The 11,711-nt window shown below is 37.4% G+C and overlaps 1 non-coding gene across 1 annotated transcript; it reads right to left on the reverse strand.

The window, feature by feature from the left end:
* Positions 1–6,568: 6,568 nt before the first annotated feature.
* Positions 6,569–6,675, reverse strand: LOC133793087 (small nucleolar RNA R71). The gene has a single exon (XR_009874548.1). It is a non-coding gene; the product is annotated as a small nucleolar RNA R71 (small nucleolar RNA).
* Between the last annotated feature and the right edge of the window lie 5,036 nt (positions 6,676–11,711).

Consider the following 11,711-nt stretch of genomic DNA (forward strand, 5'->3'; position numbering starts at 1 on the left):
ATCTTTTTCTAATCAATGTCTCTGTCCTTGCCAACTTCAAAGCACACTGGCCTTCATTTGAGAATAATTTAGAATCAACTACAAACATATAAATTTATAACTGAGATCAATAATTGCTGCCTAAATAAGGCACTGATTTTAATGGATCCTTCTACCTTCTTTGATACTAATCAACTTAGCTTTCATTTCTCTGATAATTACTTGATAAAAATATTCAAATTTTAAGAAGAAAAAAAAAAAAGAAAATAGATTTAGTTATGGAATTATAGAATGTCGATTAGAATGAACGAGTCATGAATAGAAATGATCAAAAAATTATATACAATCGTGAAGACTAAGTCAAGTGTGTCTATAAACATATCTTTGCAAATAGACAAGGAGACTACTTCAGAATCTACATGGACAGAAACTTCAATAAAATATTTGAAGTAAAGAATTCATTTATATCATTCTTAGGGATTTTATTTTTCAGTCCCTAAGGAAAAAATATATACATGGTAATATGATGTTGGAATTGTTTGCCAACAAAAAAAATTTGTAGCTACAATAATTTTTGTCTGTGAATATCTTCTATCAGTGTGTGTACTCATCAATAATCAATAGGCATTCAACCGAGAAATAAGATCGGCGAATTCATTTTCTGTGCAGGGAATTGTAAGAGCTCCCATTGGATGATCAAATCCAAATTCCTCTTCAGCTTGACTCAACAACTCTTGAAATGAAGGCTGGTTCAAGTATGCCACAGGGATCACAAATCTCTTCATTCTTCTTTCTCCAACATACACTGCAAAATAGCCTTTTGGGACATTTTTACTATTAGAAAAAGACCTCTTAATGAGTTGCTTAGCATGAACTACACTGGAAAAACTAAAACCCATTATTGGAAAGTGAACAAAAAGGAGAAGAATGGGAAAACTAAGAGATCTCAAGGCACTGCAAAGGAAAACTTTGAGAGTTGAGAATGTGAGGACTTGTGGTACTACGGTTTCTAATGTTATGAGTATATATAGCCAACACACTTGATAGAATATGAAAGAAATGAATGGTGCTGAAGACTGAAGACTAGAAAGGCAATTAATGGTATGGGGTCTTGGTAAGAAGAATAGTCCTTGATCAATCACATGGTATGGTTTTTCTTCATATCATTAATTATTCAAAAGTAAGGTCCTGGCTGGATAGTTTGAATTCAAATAAAGTACGTACTTAATTCACATCGGTGGAACTTTCTTGCACTTCTTCATAAGAGCCCTACAACATCAACTCAGAACACAAAATTAGTAGGCATGTCCCATAGCCATGAAATCCCATTTTCAAATCAAAATTTAAACATCCCTTCATTTAAAAACAAATTATGCTCTTTCATTGGTTATTTCTGTATTGTGGGACATACTGTTATTTATTATAATTGTATTCCCTCCCTGCTTATCATTGAATGTTAAAAAAAAACTGGTTATTGATTAGGCTAATATGGGGTGTAAAGTTTCAACTTTTTTTTTTTTTACCAAAAGTCTCAACCCTGTTTTCTAGTGAAGAACATGAGTCTCAACCAAGATCAAGTGATGTTTCAAATAATTATGTCTCTTACCATGCTGTAACAATCTTAGTCCTAGTATTGCCTATGCCCCTAAACCCAAAGTTGCCAAGATTTTTTTAAAAAAAACAATCCAAGGCTTCTTGATCTCTGTACGACTATATACACAAGTAAATGTTGTAACACACAAACAAAGCAAGTCCCAAGTGATAAATTTAAGATTTTGGATATGACATAGAACACATATTTGTTGATGTTGCTTCATGCTTGAATGGAATGGTAAATCTCAGAAAGTGGCCTGGGAATCCCTTGAGTGATGAATTGTAAGAAGTCTAACCTTATCTTTGTTATGCAATTTGTTGTGTCAAGTCACAAATCAAAGTGGCTTCATTTTGTTTTTCGCTTGTCTCTTATAACAATTAGTTTTTGGTAGTTCTCCGGTGTACCCCATAAAGTGTTTGGCTCGGGAAGTATTTTCGGCACAAATTTGTTTATGGCCGTGTATATTGTAGTTATTTAGAGCATCCTGTAAATTTCTGGGAAATTCTGAATAATTTACAGTATAGAAAACAAAATTCAAATAGTTTGTTGCACGCGTGACTGTTTCTTTTATGTGCATAGAAGGTAATTTGTTTGAAATTTATTTTCTGGAAATTTACAGAATGTTCTAAATAACTACAATGTACACAATAAAAAAAAATTCGTCGAAAATACTTTCCGAGCCAAAAACATCAATGGGGTGCATCAATGTGTCCTTTTTTGGAGTGCAGCGGAGCGGAGAATCCTCCATTAGATTTTTAGTGTACAAGTTAAACATAGTCCAAAAAGATTAAGCAACTAAACAAAATCAAAACAACACCTGCCATGCAAAAAAAGTACATTTTATTTATTTTTTAATACAAATTTTAGGAAATTAGCGGTGAAAATACTAATTCTTTTAACTTTTTTTATATGAAAGAAAATGATGGACCAGAAGTCTCAACCCTGCTTTCTAGTATGGAGGATTAGCCATTTATATCAACAATCTTAGACTTGTTCATTCCAAATCTCTTCTTAAGAAACCAAAGAGGAAAATTTTGATTTTTTCAATCGTAGATGGGAGAAATCTCAAAATTTGAAGGGAAGCGATATTTTATTGACTTTAATCTTTTCCAGCAAGTTATCACCAACTTTTTCAGATTTTTTAGCTAAATAACCTTAAAAAGTTTTTATGTTAACTATGTATCTTTCATTTTTCAAAATTTAGCTACACTAACCTCCTCCTTTAATGAAACTTTTATATTCCAATAATTTCCTTTTATTTTTATATTTGTTTTTAATTAAAATAATAAAAAATTCAGATTTGAAAAAAAAATAAAAAAACAAAAACATGTTCAGCCCCCCATCATTCCTCCATCCACCATTTTTTCTTCAAATCCTATCAAATCTCTCCAAATGTATAGAGAGATTATTTTGTGACACACTTACATACTCATTTCAGTGACATTGTTGAAAAAAAATGACTACATTAAGGTAAGTAAATGAGAAACCCTAATTTTTTAATTTTTGATTTGAATGTAAAAACAAAGAAAGTTGTATTTTGTTTGCTTAGATGTTTATTTTTTTCATATATATGTCGTAAAAATAACAATAAAAGTACCTTGTTAGCTATATTATAACCATTTTGTGGGTTTTAAGTTGAAAATGGCATTTTTCGAAATGAAACTCATGAAGAAGATGAAACGTAGATCTCGACTGTGTACAGTTGAGCTCGACTATGTTCAGTTGAGAAGACAGTTACAATAGAGCTCGACCAAACATGGTTGAGAAACTAGTAGAGCTCAACTGTTGCTCAATTATTGCTGGTTTAGATAGTAGTTGAGGTTAACTGGATTTAGTCGATATTAGTATTTTAAATTTTGAATCTTTCTTGATTTTAATGTTAGAACTAAATATTTGCATTTTGTTTGCTTACAAGTTTGTTTCTTCATAAATGTGGTCAAAATAACAATAAAAGTATAATGCTACCCATATTATTACAATTTTGTGGGGTTTGAGTTAAAAATAGTGATTTTGCAAAGTGAAACCCATGAAAAAGATGATATTGCTTAGTTCTTGCCTTGGTACAATCGAGCTTAACTAGGTAGAGATGTTCGAGATAATGGTAGAGCTCAACTGTTGTTTTACTGTAGCTGGTTGAGACACTAGTAGAGCTCAACTAAACTTGGTTGAGATTTATATTTGCAATCTATAAAATTGTTCAATCAACATTTTTGTCAAAAAGAGAGATTGCATTCTTTGTAAAAAAAAAAAAAGAGATTAAATTCAATCTATATGTTAATTCTAGTAATAGAGCTCAACTGTTGCTCACCTATAGTTGGTTGAGATACTAGTAGAGCTCAACTATTGCTCAACTATAACTGGTTGAGATATTAGTAGAGCTCAATTGTTGCTCAACTATAGTGGGTTGAGATGCTAGTAGAGCCTACCTAGACTTGGTTAAGATTCGTATTTTTAATTTTAAACTTATTAATTATAATTTTAACATTAAATATATTTTCTAATGTTAATAATCTATTCTTGTTACAGGAATGACTCAAGTGGTAATCTATGCTCAATATGATGGGGAATGGAAGGATGAGCAAGGATTGTATAAATGGTCACCAAAGAATAAGGAAGTTATATCTATCATTGTTGATGACTCCAATATTACTTTTGAGGTGTTATTGGAGAAATTGTATAAGAAGATTGGGGTGGATCAAAATGATATCGAATTGAAAATAAGTTACTTACCTATCATTGCGGGAGAAAATATGCCACCACTCATTTTACGAGGGGATGAATGTCTTGCAGCTTATTTTTTGGATTGTGGAGAGAACAATCGTAGAGTTGCACTACGTGTGGAGCTCATTAAGAGAGAAGATATATGTGACATGGAAGTTGAACGGAACATGAAAGAAAATGAACAAAGTTTAGTAGATGACTACTTTGACCGTGAATTCTACTTTGAAAATAATATTTGTGATGCTGCTTCTGCACCAGGCGAAAGTGGTGTTAATCTAGGTTGTGAACCTATGGACCTTCTTAACAAAAGGACAACATCACCATCTCCAACTCCAAATCACATTGACCCACTGTTAGGCTAATTTTAGCCTCCTTTTTAAGTGTCTTTATCATTGTCTTTTTAATGGTTTATGTGTTTTTGGAGCGGATTTATGCTTGTTTTGCTTGATTTCAAGTTAAAGCATATGTTTTGGGCATTTGGAGTGGATTGTGGAGAAAATATGCTAAATCGAAGGGTTATTCAAGTTTTTGCTGAAATTGTATTAGGGCCGCGATGCAAGAATTAGCGCCGCGGCGCTAATGCGAGTTAGAGCCGCGACGAGCCCTTTTCCAGAAACCCAAAATTTCGCAATTTCCGAGTAGAGCCGCGGCGCTGACGTCAGTACGCCTCAGAATTTTAAGGGCAATTTCGTCATTTTGGGAGAAATATAGAATGAGGTCTTCATTTTTAATTGGGGATCGCGATTTTGGAAGGGGGCAGAAAAAAGGGAGACAGAAACAAAGGGGAAAAAGAAGAAGAAGAAGCTTGGAGCGAGCGTGGGCGATCTGTGACAATTCCCAATCTAGTTTCATTCTCTTTTTCTTTAATTTTCTATGTTATTGTTTATGTTTAGTTTGATTATGGATATGAATACTGAGATTATGAGCTAAACTCCTATTTAAGGATTTGATGGATATTGACTGAGATTATTCCATGGATTAATGCTATTTGATTATTCCTTCTTCCTTGTTTATGTGATTCGTTCATCTTTGTGCTTAATACATGTTTGAGATTGATCACCTTAAGCATGATTCATGATCCTAATATGAAATCTGAAAAGTGAATATTAGGAATGCTCTAAATGAATAAACATAGGTTTTGATGTGAAACGAAAGTATTCGCATAGCTTATGTGACTTTTAGATTATTGCTTAATGCGAATTGTTTGTTGTACTATCTCAGAGATGCAGTAGTTGACATGCAATTTAGTACCTTCATGATCTGAAAAGAGTTTAGGTGATTTTATAATCTGTCATCTCATTGGAGGAAGAAGAATAGTTGACTAGTATTAACAATTGGGTAATCAAAGCAATTGAAATCATATTCCTAATTTCATATCCATTGTTAAACCCTTTTTTATTTGTTGTTTTGTTTGTTATGTTTTCTGCATTATTATTTTAAAACTAAATTTTATTGTTTCCAAATAGAAATATAAATCCAATTTGGTTAGTACTTAGCTGCAATTCCCTTGGGTTTGACCTTACCTGTGTGAGTTACTACTTGTATGATACGTGCACTTGCGTGTAATAAAATCCGCAACAAGTTTTTGGCGCCGTTGCCGGGGAATTGTTTAGTTGATATTGCGTTAATTGGATTAAATTCTAATTTGGTTTTCTTTTCACTTTTTGCTAACTTGTTTGTGTCCAATTCTTCTTGTCTCATCTCAGGTACCATTGGTTTATGCGACGTCAAGGACCAACTGCAAGAGTGCCTGTTGACCCTGAGATAGAGAAGACTTGCCGGCAAAACAGAAGAAACAAAAGGTTGGAAAGAGTTGTACAAAGGATTGAGCAAGAGGAAGTTATGGCCAACAACGGTAATAATGGGGGTGCCGTAGAAGACCCGGCTAATGGTCAGAATCCACCCAACCGTAGCCTGAGGGACTATGTGTTGCCAACAATGACAGGGGTCCAGTCTTGTATAAGACCACCTGCCGTAGATGCAAACAATTTTGAGATAAAGCCAGCCATACTTCAGATGGTTCAATCCACAGTCCAGTTTGGGGGACTACCCACTGAAGACCCAAACATGCATCTCTCTAACTTCATGGAGCTCTGTCTGACATTTAAGATGAATGGAGTTAGTGATGATGCTATCAGACTTAGATTGTTCCCATTTTCTCTGAGGGAGCGAGCTAAGAGTTGGTTGGTATCTTTGCCACCTAACTCAATCAATACATGGAATGATCTAGCATTGAAGTTCCTCTCCAAGTTCTTCCCTCCAGCTAAAGCAGCTAAGTTGAGAGGAGAGATTAATAATTTTCATCAGTTAGATAATGAGGCTCTTTATGAAGCTTGGGAGAGATTCAAAGATTTGATAAGAAAGTGCCCACATCACGGAATAGAGAAATGGATGCTAGTCCATAATTTTTATAATGGGTTGTGTGGTACTACTCCCACACTCATTGATGCAGCAGCTGGTGGTGCGTTTATGAGAAAGAGCGCCAATGAGGCATATGACTTGTTGGAGGAAATGACCATGAATAATCAGAAATGGCCAAGTGAAAGAAGCTCTTCAAGGAAAGTGGCCGATCTATATGAAGTGGATGCAATTTCGAAGTTGACTGCTCAAGTTGAGGCCTTGACTAAGCAATTGCAAGGCAATATAATAACAGCTCCAGTGCAACAGGCCCAGACTCTGTGTGAAGTATGTGGGGGCCCTCATGCCTATGAACAGTGTCAGTATGCTGATGTAAACAACATGCCTATGGAGAAAGCTCAAGCTATTGGGAATTTTCCTCGATAGAGCAACAATAACCCTTATTCCAATTCCTTCAACCAAGGGTGGAGGAATCATCCCAATTTTTCTTGGAAGAATGATCAGCAAGGCCAATCTTCAAACCAACAACAGTCATCCCAACAACAGCCACAGAGGCTCTTTCAACCGAGATTTAGGCCGCAACAACAACCTCAACCGCCTACTCATCATCAACAACAACAAAATTTTGGTGGAAATTCTAATGCTCAGTCAGATGTGCTAAACCAATTCATGGCTAAAACTCGGTCTTTTATTAGAAATCTGGAGACCCAAATGGGACAATTGGCTACTCTCATGGCTAATCGTGCCCAAGGTAACTTGCCTAGCACCACTGAAGTCAATCCGAAAGAGAATTGCAAGGCAATCACATTAAGAAGCGGGAAGAATTATGAGGGACCAAGTGAGAAGCAGCCAGTTGAAGAAGTGGGTCAGGATCAACAGGCACAGGCACCGACACAAGAGGAAAAGAAGCACAGTGAGAAGAAGGCTACTGAAGGCATACCAACAAAAGAAGCTTCGCCACCAATTAGTATTGAGCATCACATAAAGATTCCCTACCCCCAAAGGCTCCGTAAGAACAACATGGACAATCAGTTTACTAAATTCCTGGAAGTATTCAAGAAACTGCATATCAACATTCCATTTGCGGAGGCCTTAGAGCAAATGCCGAGCTATGTCAAGTTCATGAAGGATATCTTGTCCAAGAAGAGGAAGATGGAGGACTTTGAAACTGTGGCATTGACGGAAGAGTGTAGTGCTATACTGCAAAAGAAGCTCCCTCCTAAACTGAGAGATCCTGGGAGTTTCACAATACCGTGCACTATTGGGAGAATTGAGGGAATAAATGCTCTTTGTGATTTGGGGGCTAGTATCAACCTGATGCCATTGTCAGTTTTCAAGAGATGGCAACTTGGAGAAGCCAAGCCCACAACTGTAACTTTGCAACTAGCTGACCGTTCGTTGGCACATCCAAGAGGGGTAATTGAAGATGTCCTTGTCAAAGTAGACAAGTTTATTTTTCCTGCCGATTTCATAGTTCTTGATATGGAAGAGGATAGCAATGTTCCCATTATCCTTGGGAGGCCCTTCTTGGCAACAGGCCAAGCACTTATAGATGTTCAGAAGGGTGAGTTGAAGTTGAGAGTGCAAGGGGAAGAAGTTGTATTCAATGTGCTCAAGGCCATGACTTATCCTGAAGCTAGTGACAATTGCTTTTCGGTTGATGTAATGGGTAACTTAGTGGAAGAGAGAAAACTGATAAACGATCCTCTTGAGTTGAGTTTGGTTGAAGATGAGGTTAGTGATCAAGATGGAAATGAAGATATGGAGTACGCAAAATGGCTTAATTCTTATGGGCCATTGAAGAGGAAATACTTTGAAGAGCTTGGGGCAGTGCCAAAAAGGTCATTGCCTTCAGTTGAGAAGCCCCCGGAGTTAGAACTGAAGGTGCTTCCTAACCATCTGAGGTATGAGTTTTTGGGTGAAAACAAGATACTTCCGGTTATAGTTTTGGCTTCACTTTCTGATGTGGAGACTGAAAAATTGTTGAGAATTTTGAGAGAGCACATGAAGGCCATTAGGTGGACTTTGGCAGACATCAAGGGGATCAGCCCCTCTACTGTTATGCACCGGATTTTAATGGAGGACAGAGTCAAACCAACCATAGATGCCCAAAGAAGACTCAATCCGCCAATGAAGGAAGTTGTGAGAAAGGAAGTGGTGAAGTGGTTAGATGCAGGGGTGGCTTACCCAATTTCTGACAGTAAGTGGGTGAGTCCGGTTCAGGTAGTACCTAGAAAGGGGGGAATGACGGTAGTGAAGAATGAAAAGAACGAGTTAATTCCAACAAGAACTATTACTGGTTGGATAATATGCATTGACTACCGTAAGCTCAACAAGGCCACAAGGAAAGACCATTTTCCCCTTCCATCCATTGATCAGATGCTAGACACATTGGCGGGTCAGGAGTATCACTGTTTTTTGGATGGTTACTCCGGGTATTATCAAATAGTCATTGCACCAAAGGACCAAGAGAAAACGACATTCACATGTCTTTATGGCACATTTGCTTTCCGAAGAATGCCATTTGGGCTATGTAACGCACCAACAACTTTCCAACGGTGTATGATGGTGATTTTTTCTGACTTGGTTGAGAATTGTATAGAAATTTTCATGGATGATTTCTCAATGTTTGGCTCGTCGTTTGACCATTGTTTGAGGAACTTGGAGCTGGTATTGATTCGATGTGAAGAATCCAATTTGGTGCTTAATTGGGAGAAGTGTCATTTCATGGTTAGGGAGGGGATTGTTTTGGGACACAATATCTCACAGGAAGGCATTGAGGTAGACAAAGCCAAGGTGTCTACTATTGAGAATTTTCCCCCTCCAGTTTCGATAAAAGGGATTCGTAGCTTTTTGGGTCATGCTGGTTTCTACAGATGGTTTATAAAGGATTTCTCAAAGATCTCCAAGCCATTGTCTAATTTTCTTGTTAATGGAGTGCCCTTTGAGTTTGGAAAGGAGTGTATGGAGGCTTTTCAAACTCTTAAGAAAAAATTGATTTCGGCACCTATAGTCATTGCACCGAATTGGGAGCTTCCATTCAAGTTGATGTGTGATGCAAGTGACTATGCTGTCGGGGCCGTGTTGGGTCAACGAGTTGACAAGGTTTTTCGCACCATCTACTATGCTAGTAGGACCTTGAATGATGCTCAGTTGAACTATGCTACTACTGAAAAGGAGATGTTGGCCATAGTCTTCCCTTGTGACAAGTTCAGGCCATATTTAATCGGGAATAAGGTTATTGTGTACACAGACCATTCGACGATCAAATACCTTATGACCAAGAAGGATGCCAAGCCAAGACTAATTCGATGGGTCCTTCTCCTCCAGGAGTTTGAGTTAGAAATCAGAGACAAGAAGGGTACCGAGAACCTAGTAGCAGATCATTTGTCAAGACTGGAGTTAGAAGAGAGTCAGAATATGAAGGAAGTCCAGATAAATCATGAGTTCCCTGATGAGCAGTTGTTTGCTTTAAAGGAAAGTTTGATGGTTCCATGGTTTGCTGATTATGTCAACTTTCTAGCTGCAAACATCACATCTCCTGACATGACAAGACAACAATTGAAGAAATTCTTTTCTGAGGTAAAGCACTATTATTGGGAAGAGCCAATCCTTTATAAGCACTGCGCTGATCAGATAATTAGAAGATGTGTGCCTGAAGAGGAGATGTACTCTATCCTGAATCATTGTCATAGTTTGCAGTGTGGAGGTCACTTTGGTGGGACAAGGACTGCTGCAAAGGTTCTACAAAGTGGTTTCTTCTGGCCAACTCTCTTTAAGGATGCTCATGAGTTTGTCAAGGCATGTGATCGTTGTCAGAGGACTGGTAATATTTCAAGAAGGAACGAGATGCCTTTGACTGGTATTTTAGAAGTGGAACTGTATGATGTGTGGGGTATTGACTTCATGGGTCCTTTTCCATCATCATACAACAATCTGTTTATTTTGCTAGCTGTGGACTACATTTCCAAGTGGGTGGAAGCGGCTGCAACTCATGCTAATGATGGTAAAATAGTTCTTACTTTTCTCCAAAAGTACATTTTCACCCCGTTTGGTACTCCTAGAGCTATTATTAGTGATGAAGGGAGTCATTTTTGTAACAAGCAATTTGAAGTGTTACTTGCGAAATATGGAGTTAGACATAGAATAGCATTACCTTATCACCCGCAGAGTAATGGACAAGCTGAGATTTCCAACTCGGAAATTAAGTTAATCTTGGAGAAGACGGTACAACGTTCGAGGAAAGACTGGTCTAAGAAGCTCGATGATGCTTTGTGGGCATACAGAACAGCTTTCAAAACACCTATTGGTATGTCACCATATAGGTTGGTCTTTGGGAAAGTGTGTCATCTTCCAGTGGAACTTGAGCATAGAGCATTTTGGGCCATGAAGACGTTGAACATGTACTTGGTAGCAGCTGGTGAGAAGAGGCTTTTGCAATTGAACGAGTTGGAGGAGTTTAGAAACGAAGCCTATGAGAACGCCAAGATTTACAAGGAGAGGACTAAGAAGTGGCATGACCAGAACCTTGTCACGAAGGAATTTCAACCAGGTCAACAGGTATTACTCTTTAATTCAAGATTGAAACTTTTTCCGGGCAAGTTGAAATCGAGATGGTCTGGTCCTTTCACGGTATCACAATTGTTTCCTTATGGCTCCGTCGAAGTAACAAGTGAAAAGACTGGCAAGTTTAAAGTAAATGGTCAGCGATTGAAGCTCTACTTGGGTCGTCAGTTTGATCAAACCATGTCCGTCATCCTCTTGGCGCCGCAGTAAAGAGGAAACCAGCGTCCGGCTATATGACGTTAACGACAACGCCATTGGGAGGCATCCCAAATTGTATTTTGTTTTGCATTTTAAGTTTGGAACAATTAGTATTTTTAAGTGTTTTTATTTCGTATTTTTATTGTATTCTGTGTAAATAAAAAAAAAAAGAGAAAACCGTGAAAAGCGTGAAAAGAAGAAAATTTTTGTTTTTTTTAATTAGGGTCGCGGTGCATATTGTAGCGTCGCGGCGCTTAGGGCATTTGCGCCGTGGCGAGGTTCTTGACAGAGAACA

The sequence above is a fragment of the Humulus lupulus genome, chromosome 7 (genome assembly GCF_963169125.1).
Source record: "Humulus lupulus chromosome 7, drHumLupu1.1, whole genome shotgun sequence".
NCBI classification, from domain to species: Eukaryota; Viridiplantae; Streptophyta; class Magnoliopsida; order Rosales; family Cannabaceae; genus Humulus; species Humulus lupulus.